Source organism: Globicephala melas, chromosome 6 (assembly GCF_963455315.2).
Source record: "Globicephala melas chromosome 6, mGloMel1.2, whole genome shotgun sequence".
NCBI classification, from domain to species: domain Eukaryota; kingdom Metazoa; phylum Chordata; class Mammalia; order Artiodactyla; family Delphinidae; genus Globicephala; species Globicephala melas.
The window spans coordinates 56,587,198-56,603,749 of NC_083319.1; the positions used below are offsets into that span (position 1 = coordinate 56,587,198).

A 16,552-nucleotide genomic window follows, 5' to 3' on the forward strand; every position below is an offset into this window, starting at 1 on the left:
GGAAATCTCTCCCAGCAGCCTCAGAAGCAGTGGATTAAAGCTCCACAATCAACTTGATGTACCCTGCATCTGTGGAATAAATGAATAGACAACGAATCATCCCAAATTGAGGAGGTGGACTTTGAGAGCAAGATTTATGATTTTTTCCCCTTTTCCTCTTTTTGTGTGTATGTGTATGCTTCTGTGTGAGATTTTTGTCTGTATAGCTTTGCTTCCACCATTTGTCCTAGGGTTCTATCCTTCCTTCTTTTAAAAAAAAATTTTTTTTCTTAAAAATTATTTTTTATTTTAATAACTTTATTTTATTTTACCTTATCTTTTCTTTCTTTCTTTCCTTCCTTCCCTCCTTTAGACAATGAATCATCCCAAATTGAGGAGGTGGACTTTGAGAGCAAGATGTATGATTTTTTCCCTTTTTCCTCTATTTGTGAGTGTGTATGTGTATGCGTCTGTGTGAGATTATATCTGTATAGCTTTGCTTCCACCATTTGTCCTAGGGTTCTATCCGTCTTTTTATTTTTCTTAATAATTATTTTTTATTTTAATAACTTTATTATATTTTATCTTACTTTATTTTACTTTATCTTCTTTCTTTTTTCCTTCCTTCCCTCCTTCCTTCCATCATTACTCCCTCCCTCTCTCCTGTGTTTCTTTCTTTCTTTCTACTTCTACTAATTCTTTCTTTCTACTTTTTCTCCCTTTTATTCTGAGCCGTGTGGATGAAAGGCTCTTGGTGTTCCAGCCAGGACTCAGTGTTGTGCCTCTGACGTGGGAAAGCCAACTTCAGAACACTGGTCCACAACAAGGACCTGGAAGAACTACAGATGAAACAAACAATGATGAACAACACAATAAATGAAATTAAAAATACTCTAGATGGGATCAGAGTAGCAGAATAACTGAGGCAGAAGAACGATTAAGTGACCTGGAAGATAAAATAGTGGAAATAACTACTGCAGAGCAGAATAAAGAAAAAAGAATGAAAAGAACTGAGGACAGTCTCAGAGACCTCTGGGACGACGTTAAATGCACCAACATTCGAATTATAGGGGTTCCAGAAGAAGAAGAGAAAAAGAAAGGGACTGAGAAAATATTTGAAGAGATTATAGTTGAAAACTTCCCTAATATGGGAAAGGAAATAGTTAATCAAGTCCAGGAAGCACAGAGAGTCCCATACAGGATAAATCCAAGGAGAAAAACACAAAGACAAATATTAATCAAACTGTCAAAAATTAAATACAAAGAAAACATATTAACATCAGCAAGGGAAAAAAAAATAACACAAAAGGGAATCCCCATAAGGTTAACAGCTGATCTTTCAGCAGAAACTCTGCAAGCCAGAAGGGACTGGCAAGACATATTTAAAGTGATGAAGGAGAAAAACCTACAACCAAGATTACTCTACCCAGCAAGGATCTCATTCAGATTTGATGGAGAAATTAAAACCTTTACAGACAAGCAAAAGCTGAGAGAGTTCAGCACCACCAAACCAGCTTAACAACAACTGCTAAAGGACCTTCTCTAGGCAAGAAACACAAGAGAAGGAAAAGACCTACAATACCGAACCCAAAACAATTAAGAAAATGGGAATAGGAACATACATATCGATAATTACCTTAAAGGTAAATGGACTAAATGCTCCCACCAAAAGACACAGATTGGCTGAATGGATACAAAAACAAGACCCATATATTTGCTGTCTACAAGAGACCCACTTCAGACCTAGAGACACATACAGACTGAAAGTAAGGGGATGGAAAAAGATATTTCATGCAAATGGAAACCAAAAGAAAGCTGGAGTAGCAATTCTCAGATCAGACAAAATAGACTTTAAAATAAAGACTATTAGAAGAGACAAAGAAGGACACTACATAATGATCAAGGGATCGATCCAAGAAGAAGATATAACAATTGTAAATATTTATGCACCCAACATAGGAGCACCTCAATACATAAGGCAAATACTAACAGCCATAAAAGGGGAAATTGACAGTAACACACTCATAGTAGGGAACTTTAACACCCCACTTTCACCAATGGACAGATAATCCAAAATGAAAATAAATAAGGACACACAAGCTTTAAATGTTACATTAAACAAGATGGACTTAATTGATATTTATAGGACATTCCATCCAAAAACAACAGAATACACATTTTTCTCAAGTGCTCATGGAACATTCTCCAGGATAGATCATATCTTGGGTCACAAGTCAAGCCTTGGTAAATTTAAGAAAATTGAAATTCTTTCAAGTATCTTTTCCAACCACAGCGCTATGAGACTAGATATCAATTACAGGAAAAGATCTGTAAAAAATACAGACACATGGAGGGTAAACAATACACTACTTAATAACGAAGTGATCACTGAAGAAATCAAAGAGGAAAATTAAAAAATACTTAGAAACAAATGACAATGGAGACACGACGACCCAAAACCTATGGGATGCAGCAAAAGCAGTTCTAAGTGGGAAGTTTATAGCAATACAATCCTACTTAAGAAACAGGAAACATCTCGAATAAACAACCTAACCCTGCACCTAAAGCAATTAGAGAAAGAAGAACAAAAAACCCCAAAGTTAGCAGAAGGAAAGAAATCATAAAAATCAGATAAGAAATAAATGAAAAAGAAACGAAGGAAATGATAGCAAAGATCAATAAAACTAAAAGCTGGTTCTTTGAGAAGATAAACAAAATTGATAAACCACTAGCCAGACTCATCAAGAAAAACAGGGAGAAGACTCAAATCAATAGAATTAGAAATCAAAAAGCAGAAGTAACAACTGACACTGCAGAAATACAAAAGATCATGAGAGATTACTACAAGCAACTCTATGCCGATAAAATGGACAACCTGGAAGAAATGGACAAATTCTTAGAAATGCACAACCTGCCAAGACTGAATCAGGAAGAAATAGAAAATATGAACAGACCAATCACAAGCACTGAAATGAAAACTCTGATTAAAAATCTTCCAACAAACAAAACTCCAGAACCAGATGGCTTCACAGGCGAATTCTATCAAAAACTTAGAGAAGAGCTAACCCCTATCCTTCTCAAACTCTTCCAAAATATAGCAGAGGGAGGAACACTCCCAAACTCATTCTACGAGGCCACCATCACCTTGATACCAAAACCAGACAAGGATGTCACAAGACAGAAAACTACAGGCCAATATCACTGATGAACATAGATGTAAAAATCCTCAACACAATACTGCAAACAGAATCCAACAGCACATTAAAAGGATCATACACCATAATCAACTGGGGTTTCTCCCAGGAATGCAAGGATTCTTCAATATATGCAAAACAATTAATGTGATAAACCATATTAACAAATTGAAGGAGAAAAACCATATGATCATCTCAATAGATGCAGAGAAAGCTTTCAACAAAATTCAACACCCATTTATGATAAAAACTCTGCAGAAAGTAGGCATAGAGGGAACTTTCCTCAACATAATAAAGGCCATATATGACAAACCCACAGCCAACATCGTCCTCAATGGTGAAAAACTGAAAGCATTTCCACTAAGATCAGTAACAAGATAAGGTTGCCCACTCTCATCACTCTTATTCAACATAGTTTTGGAAGTTTTAGCCACAGCAATCAGAGAAGAAAAGGAAATAAAAGGAATACAAATCGGAAAAGAAGAAGTAAAGCTGTCACTGTTTGCAGATGACATGATACTATACATAGAGAATCCTAAACATGCTACCAGAAAACTACTAGAGCTAATCAATGAATTTGGTAAAGTTGCAGGATAGAAAATTAATGCACAGAAATCTCTGGCATTCCTATATACTAATGATGAAAAATCTGAAAGTGAAATCAAGAAAACACTCCCATTTACCATTGCAACAAAAAGAATAAAATATCTAGGAATAAACCTACCTACAGAGACAAGAGACCTGTATGCAGAAAATTATAAGACACTGATGAAAGAAATTAAAGATGATACAAATAGATGGAGAGCTATACCATGTTCTTGGATTGGAAGAATCAATATTGTGAAAATGACTATACTACCCAAAGCAATCTACAGATTCAATGCAATCCCTCTCAAACTACCACTGGTATTTTTCACAGAACTAGAACAAAAAATTTCACAATTTGTATGGAAACACAAAAGACCCCGAATAGCCAAAGCAATCTTGAGAACGAAAAGCGGAGCTGGAGGAATCAGGCTCCCTGACTTCAGACTATACAACAAAGCTACAGTAATCAAGACAGTATGGTACTGGCACAAAAACAGAAATATAGATCAATGGAACAGGATAGAAAGCCCAGAGATAAACCCACGCACATATGGTCACCTTATCTTTGATAAAGGAGGCAGGAATGTACAGTGGAGAAAGGACAGCCTATTCAATAAGTGGTGCTGGGAAAACTGTACAGGTACATCTAAAAGTATGAGATTAGATCACTCCCTAACACCATACACAAAAATAAGCTCAAAATGGATTAAAGACCTAAACGTAAGGCCAGAAACTCTCAAACTCTTAGAGGAAAACATAGGCAGAACACTCTATGACATAAATCACAGCAAGACCCTTTCTGACCCACCTCCCAAAGAAATGGAAATAAAAACAAAAATAAACAAATGGGACCTAATGAAACTTCAAAGCTTTTGCACAGCAATGGAAACCATACGCAAACCAAAAGACAACCCTCAGAATGGGAGAAAATATTTGCAAATGAAGCAACTGACAAAGGATTAATCTCCAAAATTTATAAGCAGCTCATGCAGCTCAATAACAAAAAAAACAAACAACCCAATCCAAAAATGGGCAGAAGACCTAAATAGACATTTCTGTAAAGAAGATATACAGACTGCCAACAAACACATGAAAGAATGCTTAACTTCGTTAATCATTAGAGAAATGCAAATCAAAACTACAATGAGATATCACCTCACACCAGTCAGAATGGCCATCATCAAAAAATCTAGAAACAATAAATGCTGGAGAGGGTGTGGAGAAAAGGGAACCCTCTTGCACTGTTGATGGGAATGTAAATTGATACAGCCACTGTGGAGAACAGTATGGAGGTTCCTTAAAAAACTACAAATAGAACTACCATATGACCCAGCAATGCCACTACTGGGCATATACCCTGAGAAAACCATAATTCAAAAAGAGTCATGTACCAAAATGTTCATTGCAGCTCTATGTACGATAGCCCAGAGATGGAATCAATCTAAGTGTCCATCATCGGATTAATGGATAAAGAAAATGTGGCACATATATACAATGGAATATTACTCAGCCATAAAAAGAAATGAAATTGAGTTATTTGTGGTGAGGTGGATGGACCTAGAGTCTGTCATACAGAGTGAAGTAAGTCAGAAAGAGAAAGACAAATACCGTATGCTAACACATATATAAGGAATTTAAGGGAAAAAATGTCTTGAAGAGCCTAGGGGTAAGACAGGAATAAAGACACAGACCTACTAGAGAATGGACTTGAGGATATGGGGAGGGGGAAGGGTAAGCTGTGACAAAGCGAGAGAGAGGCATGGACATATATACACTACCAAATGTAAGGTAGATAGCTAGTGGGAAGCAGCCGCATAGCACAGGGAGATCAACTCGGTTCTTTGTGACCACATGGAGGGGTGGGATAGGGAGGGTGGGAGGGAGGGAGACGCAAGAGGGAAGAGATATGGGAACATATGTATATGTATAACTGATTCACTTTGTTATAAAGCAGAAACTACACACCAGTGTAAAGCAATTATACTCCAATAAAGATGTAAAAAAATTTTTTTTTCTTTAATCTGATTTTCAGGACAGAAAACTAAGTCTTTAATCAGACATATCAGAAGCACTTCTTCCATACTAAGGGAAAAGAGGAATGTGTCCATTTCCCATTTGACCATTTTCTAGTCAGTTCAATTCATTCTTAAATACAGACGCTGATGTTCCTTTAATTTTTTTTTTTTTAGCCATGAAATAGATTGCTTACTTAATTCTGTCAATGAGTCTCTTTGATCACCACACGTGAAAAAGTAGAATCCATATATTTTACAATTCACTGACAGTCTCTATTTCCTTTAACTTAAAAAATTCATTAACATATACACACAGAAAATTGCACAAATCATGTGAACAAACCTATGCAACCATAAAAAGAAACAGAAGAGTAAAGAACTCCAGAATCCTCCTCCTGCCCTCTTGTTGTCACTTCTCTCTACCTCAAGAAAAGCCATTATTAGGTTTTCTAATATCATATATTCAATATGCCTTTGGGGGTTTTGACCTATTTATAAATAAATTCATACTTTTTATATCTCTTTGTGTCTAGCCGCATTCATTCACGATTATGTTTGTGAGATACCTCTGTGTTGTTGCACATCGAAGTAGCTTGTTTACTCTCATTACTGGTTAGAATTCCTCTAAATGAATGTGCCACAATTTATCCATTATAATGTAGTCGGACATTTGCATTGTTTGCTGCTTGGAGTTATGTGACTAGGACTGCTAGGAATATTCCCCTACATATATTTTGGCAAATATTTTTATGCCTTTCTGTTGGATATATACCTTCAAGTAGACTTGTTGGGCCAAATGTATGTATATGTTCAGCTTTAGTGGATACTACCACATTATTTTCCAAAGTGGTTGTAGCAATTTACACTCTCATCAGCCATGTATAAGAATTCCAGTTGTCCCAAATCCTTGCAAATACCTGGTATTTCCTGTCTTCCTCATTTTAGCCATTTTGATAGATAAGCATTGTGGTTCTCCTTCAACTTTAATGCATGCATTTTCTTTACTTTTCCTAGAAATATGTTGTTCCAGTCTGGGGCAACTAGACCTAAGTTAGCTGACAAACACACTTCAGAAAAAGATATCTTCCCTAGGATTGTAGTTTTGGAGTTGAGGTATGCCTCTGTTGTGTACCAACTGCAAAGCAACATTAATTAGAGAAGAAAACAAACCATCATATTATATTTGGGTTTCAGAAAAAAAGTCAGGAACCACTTTTTTAAAATGTTACACTATAGTAGAAAAAAGGGATTGTTCTCTTAACCCCATGATCACAAATGGAGTTTTTATAGACTTTGAATACAACATACTTTAAGGAAATTTAGTCAAGTTATTACTGAATCATTATGATCTAATAATAATCCACCCTCAATGTTTTATTAAATAAAACATTGTCCAAGTGACATACAATTTAACAAAGTATCTACTTTATGTAATTTATCACAAGCATTTGATAAACCAGGTAATATAGAGGTTCTACACGTGACATCAAAGCACTAAAGGCTGACTGACTGACTGGTTTGGGTTTATTTTTAAGCACAAGGACAACTGTTATCTTCTGGTTGGGTGTCAGAAGCCTTAAGTTCAAACAAAGCAAAGGGTATTTTTAGAGCTTATATTTAGTCTTCATAATATAACTAGCAAGCACTAACTAGTAGTTGACTTCCATTCTTAAAGAGGAAACTTTTTTCTTAAATGTTTTTATTTTTACAGTGGGTCTGGTACATTATCTTCTACCAATGCAAAGTTTTGCTGCTTTGGGCTGCCTTCTCTTGGCCCTAAATTTTATTTTATTTTTTTATTGTTTGGCTGTACAGCTGCTGTGGAAGTGCAGAGTCTTAACCACTGAACCGCCAGGGAAGTTCCTCTTGGTCCTAAATTTTAGACATTAAAGTCCTTATTTCCTCATTACCATAAACATCTGGCTCACCCTTTCGGAAGCTCCTCTTGTTATTCCTCAGTTTTTCAAATCTGCCTTCAAATGAAGCCTACTAGCCTCCAGGATCATTCCAGAAATATCTAGTGGCATCCCTATGCACTGGGAATGGAAGTTAGGTATACTTTCACTGGCTTTAAACATATATATATATATATATATATATATATATATATATATATATATATAGTATCTGGAATAAACTCTTCTTATCAATGTTTTATGTAGTTAAGAAATGTACCATACCCAAATCAGTCTGCTTCTTTAGAAATTTAAAGATATATATTGCATTCTGCTTTAAAGATACACTTCAAACTCTAAAGCTTTTCCTGTCTAAAATATGATGTTTCTCTTAAAAAACAAACAGCAAGTCACCTGTTAGAATTTCGGATGCTGCCCAGATAACCATATCCTTGTTAGGATTTGGAATTGTACAAATATTAAACCACTTTAGACTTTGGAATCTGGGCACTATTTCCAGAGTCATAGCTGACATTAAATGGGCAAATTCTCATCTTTGGTTAAGCAATCTGTTTTGGTTGTATTGTTGCCAATTCCAGATGCTCTCACACTTCTTGGTATGTATTTGTGGAGAACAGGTAAGATCCAGAAATAATTCTTCCAAACATACATACACATAGATGCAATTACTATCTTTTTTATGAATAAACAGGGATGATAGAGTTTGATATAGCTTCATTGCCTACCGCTGCAAGTTGTTTTCCTTTGTGGATCTAGGTATAAACTTTTTAGAAAGCAAAACAAGGCAGGTCTAAACCAACGAACTGAAGCAAAACAGATTGGATTTTTATCTCCAGTTTTGAGTGCTGATTTTATGACCTAGTAACTCAGGTATATTCACATGCTGTGGCTTGGCACCTGCTTTTACCTTGTCTATTTCTCAGCAAAGCCTTTATCTCAGATTTTGCCCCCACTCCTTGTTCCCCTGCCACCTTCTATGGAATGCTGTGCCAGAAATATTTTCTGTGATTTAGTTTTAATCACATCTTCTAAAACCTTTCTCACGCTTCCCTCACTTTGTCTTACAAGCTAGAAGGAAACAAATCAAGGCTGTATGCCCTTATCCCCATGCAAAAAAGTGAGCAGTTTCATTGGTTCCTAGAGACAGCACATTGCACTGTGGAAGAAGGTATTCAAACATTTATTAAATTCCATACTTGAGGGCTTCCCTGGTGGCGCAGTGGTTGAGAATCTGCCTGCCGATGCAGGGGACATGGGTTCGAGCCCTGGTCTGGGAAGATCCCACATGCCGCGGAGCAACTAGGCCCGTGAGCCACCTACTGAGCCTGCGCGTCTGGAGCCTGTGCTCCGCGACGAGAGAGGCCGCGACAGTGAGAGGCCCGCGCACCGCGATGAAGAGTGGCCTCCGCTCGCGGCAACTAGAGAAAGCCCTCGCACAGTAATGAAGACCCAACAAAGCCATAAATAAATAAATAATTAAAAAAAAAAATTCCATACTTGAGACAAAAGGACAGCATCAAAAATTTCCCTGATAAAATGTAACAGTTCCCTGTATTTCTTCACACTTTGTTTTTCTTTGCTGTTGTTGCTTAAAATTTTAATGAAACATTAGCAGGTTATAGAGGAAAGAGCAGTCATAGCTACTGCTCTGTGAGTTGGGGACCTAAGTTCTGGTCCTGATCCTCCACCATATACTCACTCACTAGCTGTGTGACCTTAAGTAAGACCTGCTTTGAGTGTCATTTCCCTCATCTGTAAAATAAGGAGTTTTAGGCCAGCCCTGCAGTTTTTAATGGTACTCAGTGGACAGCAAATGTGCTTTAGTGGTTCTAGCATCTATCTGATGCTAATTTCACAGGTTCTGGGGCTACTCTAAGACTAAACACTGATCCATAAACCCAATCAAAATTTCCTTTCTGCTCATCCAAATAGTTTCATTGTCTTCAGTGACTGACATTACAATCTTCTCTCTTTTTAAAAATGTTCTGCAGTTTCATATTTAATATATCAAGATGTAGATTTTTTTCTTTTTTTAAACCTACTTGAGATTCATTGGGATTTTTAGATCTGAGGATTGGGGTCTTTCAATAATTCTGGAAAGTTCTCAGCCTTTATATCTTCAAATATTGCTCATTTCTTATTCTATCTCCTTCTAAAATTCCAAATAGATACACATTAGACTGTCTCATTCTGTCCTTGAAGTCTCTTACCCCCATTTTTATATTTTTCATCTTTTTAAAAAAGTAATAATTATTTTTTTAAAGTCTTTATTGAATTTGTTACAATATTGCTTCTGTTTTATGTTTTGGTTTTTTGGCCGCAAGGCATGTGGGATCTTAGCTCCCTGAACAGGGATCTAACTCACAACCCCTGCATTGGAAGGCGAAGTCTGGACCGCCAGGGAAGTCCCTATTTTTCACCTTTAAGTGTTACTGGATTGTATTCCAAGGAATATCTTCAGATATATTTTCTAGTTCACTGACTCTCTTCATATGTGTCTAATCTGTTTAATCAATCCATGGAGCTTTAAGTTCAACAATATATTTTTCATTTCTAGATATTCTATTCGGATCTTTTTCAAATCCATTTGTTCTTTGTTCATGTTTTCAATCTTTTTAGAGCTCTACCTAAACATATTACAATCAGTTGTTTAAAAAAAAATCAGTTGTTTTATATGTCATTTCTGATTGTTCTAATACATGAAGCCTTTGCAGGTTGGTTTCTGCTGTCTGTTCCCTCCATGGGCTCTCACCATGATGCCTAGTATTCTTGTTTGCTTTATAAATCTTGACTGCAAATTACTCACTCATCCTGCAAATTTTTCTCTGTGAATATTCTGTGGCTTGAGTTGCAGCTGGTAAAATTCATCAAGATAAGATTTGAGTTTTCCTTTCCAATATGCCTTGGGATACTACCAACCTAAAACCATTTTATGTTTAATTCTCTATTTCAGGCTTTTGGAGGCACACAGGTAGTGAGTGTGAATACAGGCTGCAAACCCCTGTGGGGGCTGACTTTTCATGAGGAGATAAATTCTCAGAGCAATGGTTTCCCTTCCCTCGGACAAACAAGCTTCCTAGCTATCCCCTTCTGCAAGTGGGGTTTATTTATTTCAATCAGCCTTAACCTGTGAGTGTAGCCCTTTGGATATCCAGGTTTGTGCAGCAATTCCCTATTAGAATCCCCATCTTAGGCACATCCTGGGCTTTATTTCCTGGCCCCCGCACTTCGTGTAGTTGTCCGCTCTCTCTAGCATTTAGCAGACAACTTTAGGAAAAAGCCAAGCTTGCATGCCTACTATACATTTTTACTTTTATGCCAGCTCAACGATAAATTTGAAAAAACTTTTTTTTTTTTGCGGTATGCGGGCCTCTCACTGTTGTGGCCTCTCCCATTGCGGAGCACAGGCTCCGGACACGCAGGCTCAGCGGCCATGGCTCACGGGCCCAGCCGCTCCGCGGCATGTGGAATCTTCCCGGACCGGGGCACAAACCCGTGTCCCCTGCATCGGCAGGTGGACTCTCAACCACTGCGCCACCAGGCAAGCCCTTGAAAAAACTTTAAAAAATATTTCTTACAGCATTATAGTTGTTTTGTCAGGTGGGCTGGCCATGGTAACTAATCCACTGTTATGTCGGAAACAGAAGTCTCTGATTAATTAACTTTATAATGAGCAAATATTATAAATTTAAATATATAAACCATAGTTATATTAATAAATCAACAAATTCCTGATTTTCTCTTTTTTGTCTCTTGGGGGTTCTATTCAATATTCCTTTTTCAGAAAAGGATTCTACTTCTTTAAAAGTTTTGAAAATTTCCTCTTCCACCCACAAACTGTAATGATTATAATGATTTCTCCTTATGATGTTGCTAAATCTATTAACTAGCTAGACCACCACTGATGGCGTATGAACTGAGTCTCAGTTTCACTCTCCCTTATAAGGGCAAATAATCCAGGTGGCATGTCATATTTTAAAACTTTTAATTTTGTTTTCTTAGTAGGGAAACCTTTTTGACCTAGAAAATTTTAAGCAGAAGCCCAGTATGGAAAAGAGGTTTCTGCTCTGGGCTCAGGAATAGGGAAGAAGATCTGAAAGCCAACAGATTTGAATTTCTCCACCACTTTTCTGGAATACCTCATGAATTCTAAAAGTTTGCTTGAGGTTTTGCTATGGGACCTTACGCAAGTTCTTTGATCTCTCTGTGCTTCAGTTTCCTCATCTGTAAAATAGGGAAGATAATAGTACCCCCTGATAAAACTGCTATGATGATTGAATGAGTTATATATATAAAGCACTTAGTACAGTACAGTATTGGCACAGAGTGAACACTATATAAAGGTTAATTTTTAAAAATACAGAACTTTTAACTCTTCAAAAATCCTATTGGATTTTTCATACTCTTTTGACTTTTTACAAAATTCATAATTTGTATATTACTTTTCCAGTTTTACTTAAAAAGAATGTTCAAAATAAAAGAAAAAAGTGATCTCAACTTTAAACTTCAGAGTCAAACTAAAACTAAAGACCTATTTATTCTATGTTGTTTCATTCCCATATATTGCTTTCTTCTAGCACTTAGGGCTCTCTGAATCCATAAAAACAAAAACAAATCTACACTACAGACTCAATAGACTTCCCTTTTCACTTTAAGTTTGCTCTAAGACAAAACATACCCAAGTCCATTATGTACCTTGATTTCAGATCCACCTCTACCCATCTAGGTTACTTAATGCTCCCTTGTCCGCCCGCCTCATCCTGTCTGCTATAAGGTTAGTGAAAAGGGAGGAGAAGGGCACAGGGCTGAGGCAGAGCTTGTGCATTTCTCTGAGGATGGTATCTTTTGGGTGGTCAAGGGGCTGGTGTGGCTGCTGGTATAGAACCAAGCCCAGGGAGAGGGGAAAGAAGGGGCTGAACCAGGAACCTGTATAGGAGCACAGGAAAGAGAGTCAAAAGGATAAGAAGACACTGGCTTTCAGGAACTCTCTTCATTTTTCAGATGAGGAGACTGTGACCTAGGCAGCTGAAAAGCCCTGTGGGGAGGGAGCAAATCCTGGGTCTAAGCTTGAGAATGGGAGGTCATTCTACCTCTGCTTGTTCAAAAATTACTAAAGACTTGGTCCAATACACAGCTGGGTCTCCAAAGTATGTGACGCATGGGGAGGGGCAACCAAGGGGAATAAAACAACACATTGAACTGAATAATTCAAAATGTTGATCACACTAAAACCACAGGGCCAGAGGCCAAACATAATGTCAGCTTCTTTAAATGCTTTAGAAAAAGCATTGACCCAAGAACAAGAAGACCTGGGTTCTATTAGGCTGAGCCATATAAAACTGTCATTTTTGTAGGTCAAAATTCAGGGGTGCCCATTTCACACTGCTCAACCCACAGTCCCATTTCCACCACTCTGTGGATCTTTGGGATCCACAGAGGCTGGTGATGCCTGCCTTGTCTAGTTTGTAGGGTTTTTGCAAGGACAGATCCAAATTACACAACATTTATTGAGTGCCTGCTTATGGGTAGCTGCTTGGAAGACAAAAGATGACTAAGGTATAATGCTGGTTCCCAAGGAACTAGCAGTCCAGTGGAGAAGATAGGGAAACAAATAAAGTTGGATACGATAAGCAAATAAGGGAGGAAGCAATAAATTCTGCTGATTGGGAGACAAAGGAATTTGAATTGAGCTCTAAGGGTTAAATAGAAGTTTCCCAGGTAAAGGGGAAGAGGCAACTTTAGCAAGAGGAACAACTTGAGCAAGGCATGGAGGTGTGAGAGTGCATGGTAGCTTGAGGAACAGTAAATAGTCCAGTGGGTCTAAAATGCACAGGGCATAGAGGAACGGGCTGTGTGAGGCTAGAAAGTCTGAAGGGCAGGTCGTACCAGTGTATAAAAATGATTAGATAAGACTGCATCCAGGAAAACCGTAAGAAAGCATAGAAGTGTTTTATAAATACTGTGTTATTTACCTTAAAGACATAAAAGAAAGTTTTCCTAAAAACTCATACCATCCTTCCCCTCCTCTAACAAAAGGTTCAGCTTGAGTCATAGATTGATTTGCCAGATTTCTTAATAGAGTGTTTCCTCTCCCTAGGAGGCAAGTAGAAATTTTCAGAGATGTGGGGAGTGGGGGACAGGAAGTGATTCAGTTTGAGTGCTGTCTCGTGGTTCCCCAAACTCAACCTCCCTTTCCTCGACATCACTTATTCTGATCTCCCCCAGAAGAAAGAAGTGAAGCCACCACAATCAAGGGAGTAGAAGGTCAGTGTGAGCACACTCCTCTCTCACCTTCTCCCTTCTGCTTCCCTGCAAAATCTCTCAGAATTAAGTCATACAGTGTTGCCAAGCTTAGCCATAATCCCCATTTTTTCTTCCCCCTACCAGACAGGACCAGTTTTGGGATGCTGACTTCTTTCAGTAATTTTCTGGTAGCCAACAACGGGTTGTGTAATCCCACCACATCCTCAGAGATCCTCTGCACAAACCAGAACATGCAATCTTGATGACACAGTGAATGGAATTAAAGGCCCAGGAATATAATTCTACTTCATTCTACCAATGGCTTCCATAGAATAAGAGAAAGAACCAGATGGACTTGATTTCAGATTCTGACTTTGTTACTTATTAGCTATGTGGCCTTTTCCAAGATACTTAATCTCTCTGAGCCTCTATTTCCTCACTTCTAGAATGGAGGCAATCATATTCAAATATTAGTGTCATGGTGACAATTATAAATAATGTATGTAAAACATCTGACCCACAGAAGATGTCCAAGATACTGTAACTGTTATAACCGTTAGTATTATCGCCACCACCATCATTATTATGAGTTTGCACTAATGCAGACTCCCTACTGGTTTCATTCCTACCCTCTTACTTCCCTCAATCTGTTCCTAAAATGGCAGTCAGAGCACTCTTTTAAAAACTAAGTCATATTCCATATTACTTAAAACCCTTCTTTGGTTTCCCATTGTACTTTGTTTTTTTGTTTTGTTTTGTTAATCTTTATTGGAGTATAATTGCTTTACAATGTTGTGTTATTTTCTGCAGTACAACAAAGTGAATCAGCTATATGTATACATATATCCCCAAACTCCCTCCCTCTTGAGCCTCCCTCCCACCTCCCTATCCCAGCCTTCTACGTCATCACAAAGCATCGAGTTGATTTCCCTGTGCTATGCAGCAGCTTCCCACTAGCCATCCAGTTTGCATTTGGTACTGTATATTTGTCAGTGCTGCTCTCTCACTTCTCAGCTTCCCCTCCCCCTCTGTTTCCTCAAGTCCATTCTCTACATCTGCATCTTTATTCCTGCCCTGCCACTAGGTTCATCAGTACCATTTTTTTTATTCCATATATGTGCATTAGCATATGGTATTTTTCTCTTTCTGACTTACTTCACTCTCTATGACAGACTCTAGGTCCATCCACCTCGTTACAAATAACTCAATTTCGTTCTTTTTTATGGCTGAGTAATATTACATTGTATATATGTGCCACATCTTCTTTATACATTTATCTGTTGATGGACAATTAGGTTGCTTCCATGTCCTGGTTATTGCAAATAGTGGTGCAATGAATATTGTGGTACACACCTTTTTGAATTATGGTTTTCTCAGGGTATATGCCCAGTAGTGGGATTGCTGAGTCATATGGTAGTTCTATTTTTAGTTTTTTAAGGAACCTCCATACTGTTCTCCATAGTGGCTGCATCAATTTACATTTGCACCAACAGTGCAGGAGGGTTCCCTTTTCTCCACACCCTCTCCAGCATTTATTGTTTCTAGATTTTTTTGATGATGGCCAGTCTGACTGGTGTGAGGTGATATCTCACTGTAGTTTTGATTTGCAGTTCCCTAATGATTAGCGATGTTGAGCATCCTTTCATGGGTTTCTTGGAAATCTGTATATCTTTAGAGAAATGTCTATTTAGGTCTTCTGCCCATTTTTTGATTAGGTTGCTTTTTTTTTTTCTTTTTTTTTTTTTTAGTTTCCCTTGCTGTGCAAAAGGTTTTAAGTTTCATTAGGTCCCATTTGTTTATTTTTGCTTTTATTACCATTACTCTAGGAGGTGGGTCCAAAAGGATCTTACTGTGCTTTATTTCATAGAGTGTTCTGCCTATGTTTTCCTCTAAGAATTTTATAATGTCTGGACTTACATTTAGGTCTTTAATCCATTTTGAGCTTACCTTTGTGTATGCTGTCCAGTTTTCCCAGCACCACTTATTGAAAAGGCTGTCTTTCTCCATTGCATATTCGTGCCTCCTTTATCAAAGATAAGGTGACCATATGTGCATGGGTTTATCTCTGGGCTTTCTACGCTGTTCCATTGATCTAAATTTCTGGTTTTGTGCCAGTACCATACTGTATGGATTACTTTAGCTTTGTAGTATAGTCTGAAGTCAGGGAGCCTGATTTCTCCAGCTCCGTTTTTCTTTCTCAAAATTGCTTTGGCTATTTGGAGTGTTTTGTGTTTCCATACAAACTGTACATAAAAACTTGTTCTACTTCTGTGAAAAATGCCATTGGTAATTTGATTGAGACTGCATTGAATCTGTAGATTGCTTTGGGTAGTATAGTCATTTTCACAATGTTGATTCTTCCAATCCAAAATCATGGTATATCTTTCCATCTGTTTGTATCATCTTTGATTTCTTTCATCAGTGTCTTATAGTTTTCTGCATACAGGTCTTTTGCCCCCTTAGGTAGGTTTTTTTTTTTTTTTTTATTGCAGATTGTAATTTTCTTATTTATACTTTTCTAAATTTTCTATAATTAGCATACAGTACTTTTACAATAGAATAATAGACATAATTTAAAATGATTAACAAAAGAAAATATCACAATATTTAAAGTTTC

The 16,552-nt window shown here is 37.5% G+C and overlaps 2 protein-coding genes across 7 annotated transcripts in view; one reads left to right on the top strand and one right to left on the bottom strand.

Moving 5' to 3' along the window:
* RANBP6 (RAN binding protein 6) overlaps positions 1 to 16,552 on the bottom strand; it is a 318,886-nt gene that overhangs the window by 145,335 nt on the left and 156,999 nt on the right. The gene's annotated exons all lie outside the window — the stretch shown is intronic.
* IL33 (interleukin 33) overlaps positions 1 to 16,552 on the top strand; it is a 54,156-nt gene that overhangs the window by 8,837 nt on the left and 28,767 nt on the right. For 2 of the 4 annotated variants that reach the window (XM_060299988.1, XM_060299989.1), the window contains exon 2: positions 13,790 to 13,956. The exons of the other annotated variants lie outside the window; for them this stretch is intronic. The gene's annotated coding sequence lies outside the window, so the exon portion shown is untranslated. The remainder of the gene's footprint in view (positions 1 to 13,789; positions 13,957 to 16,552) is intronic. 4 annotated transcript variants of the gene reach the window in all.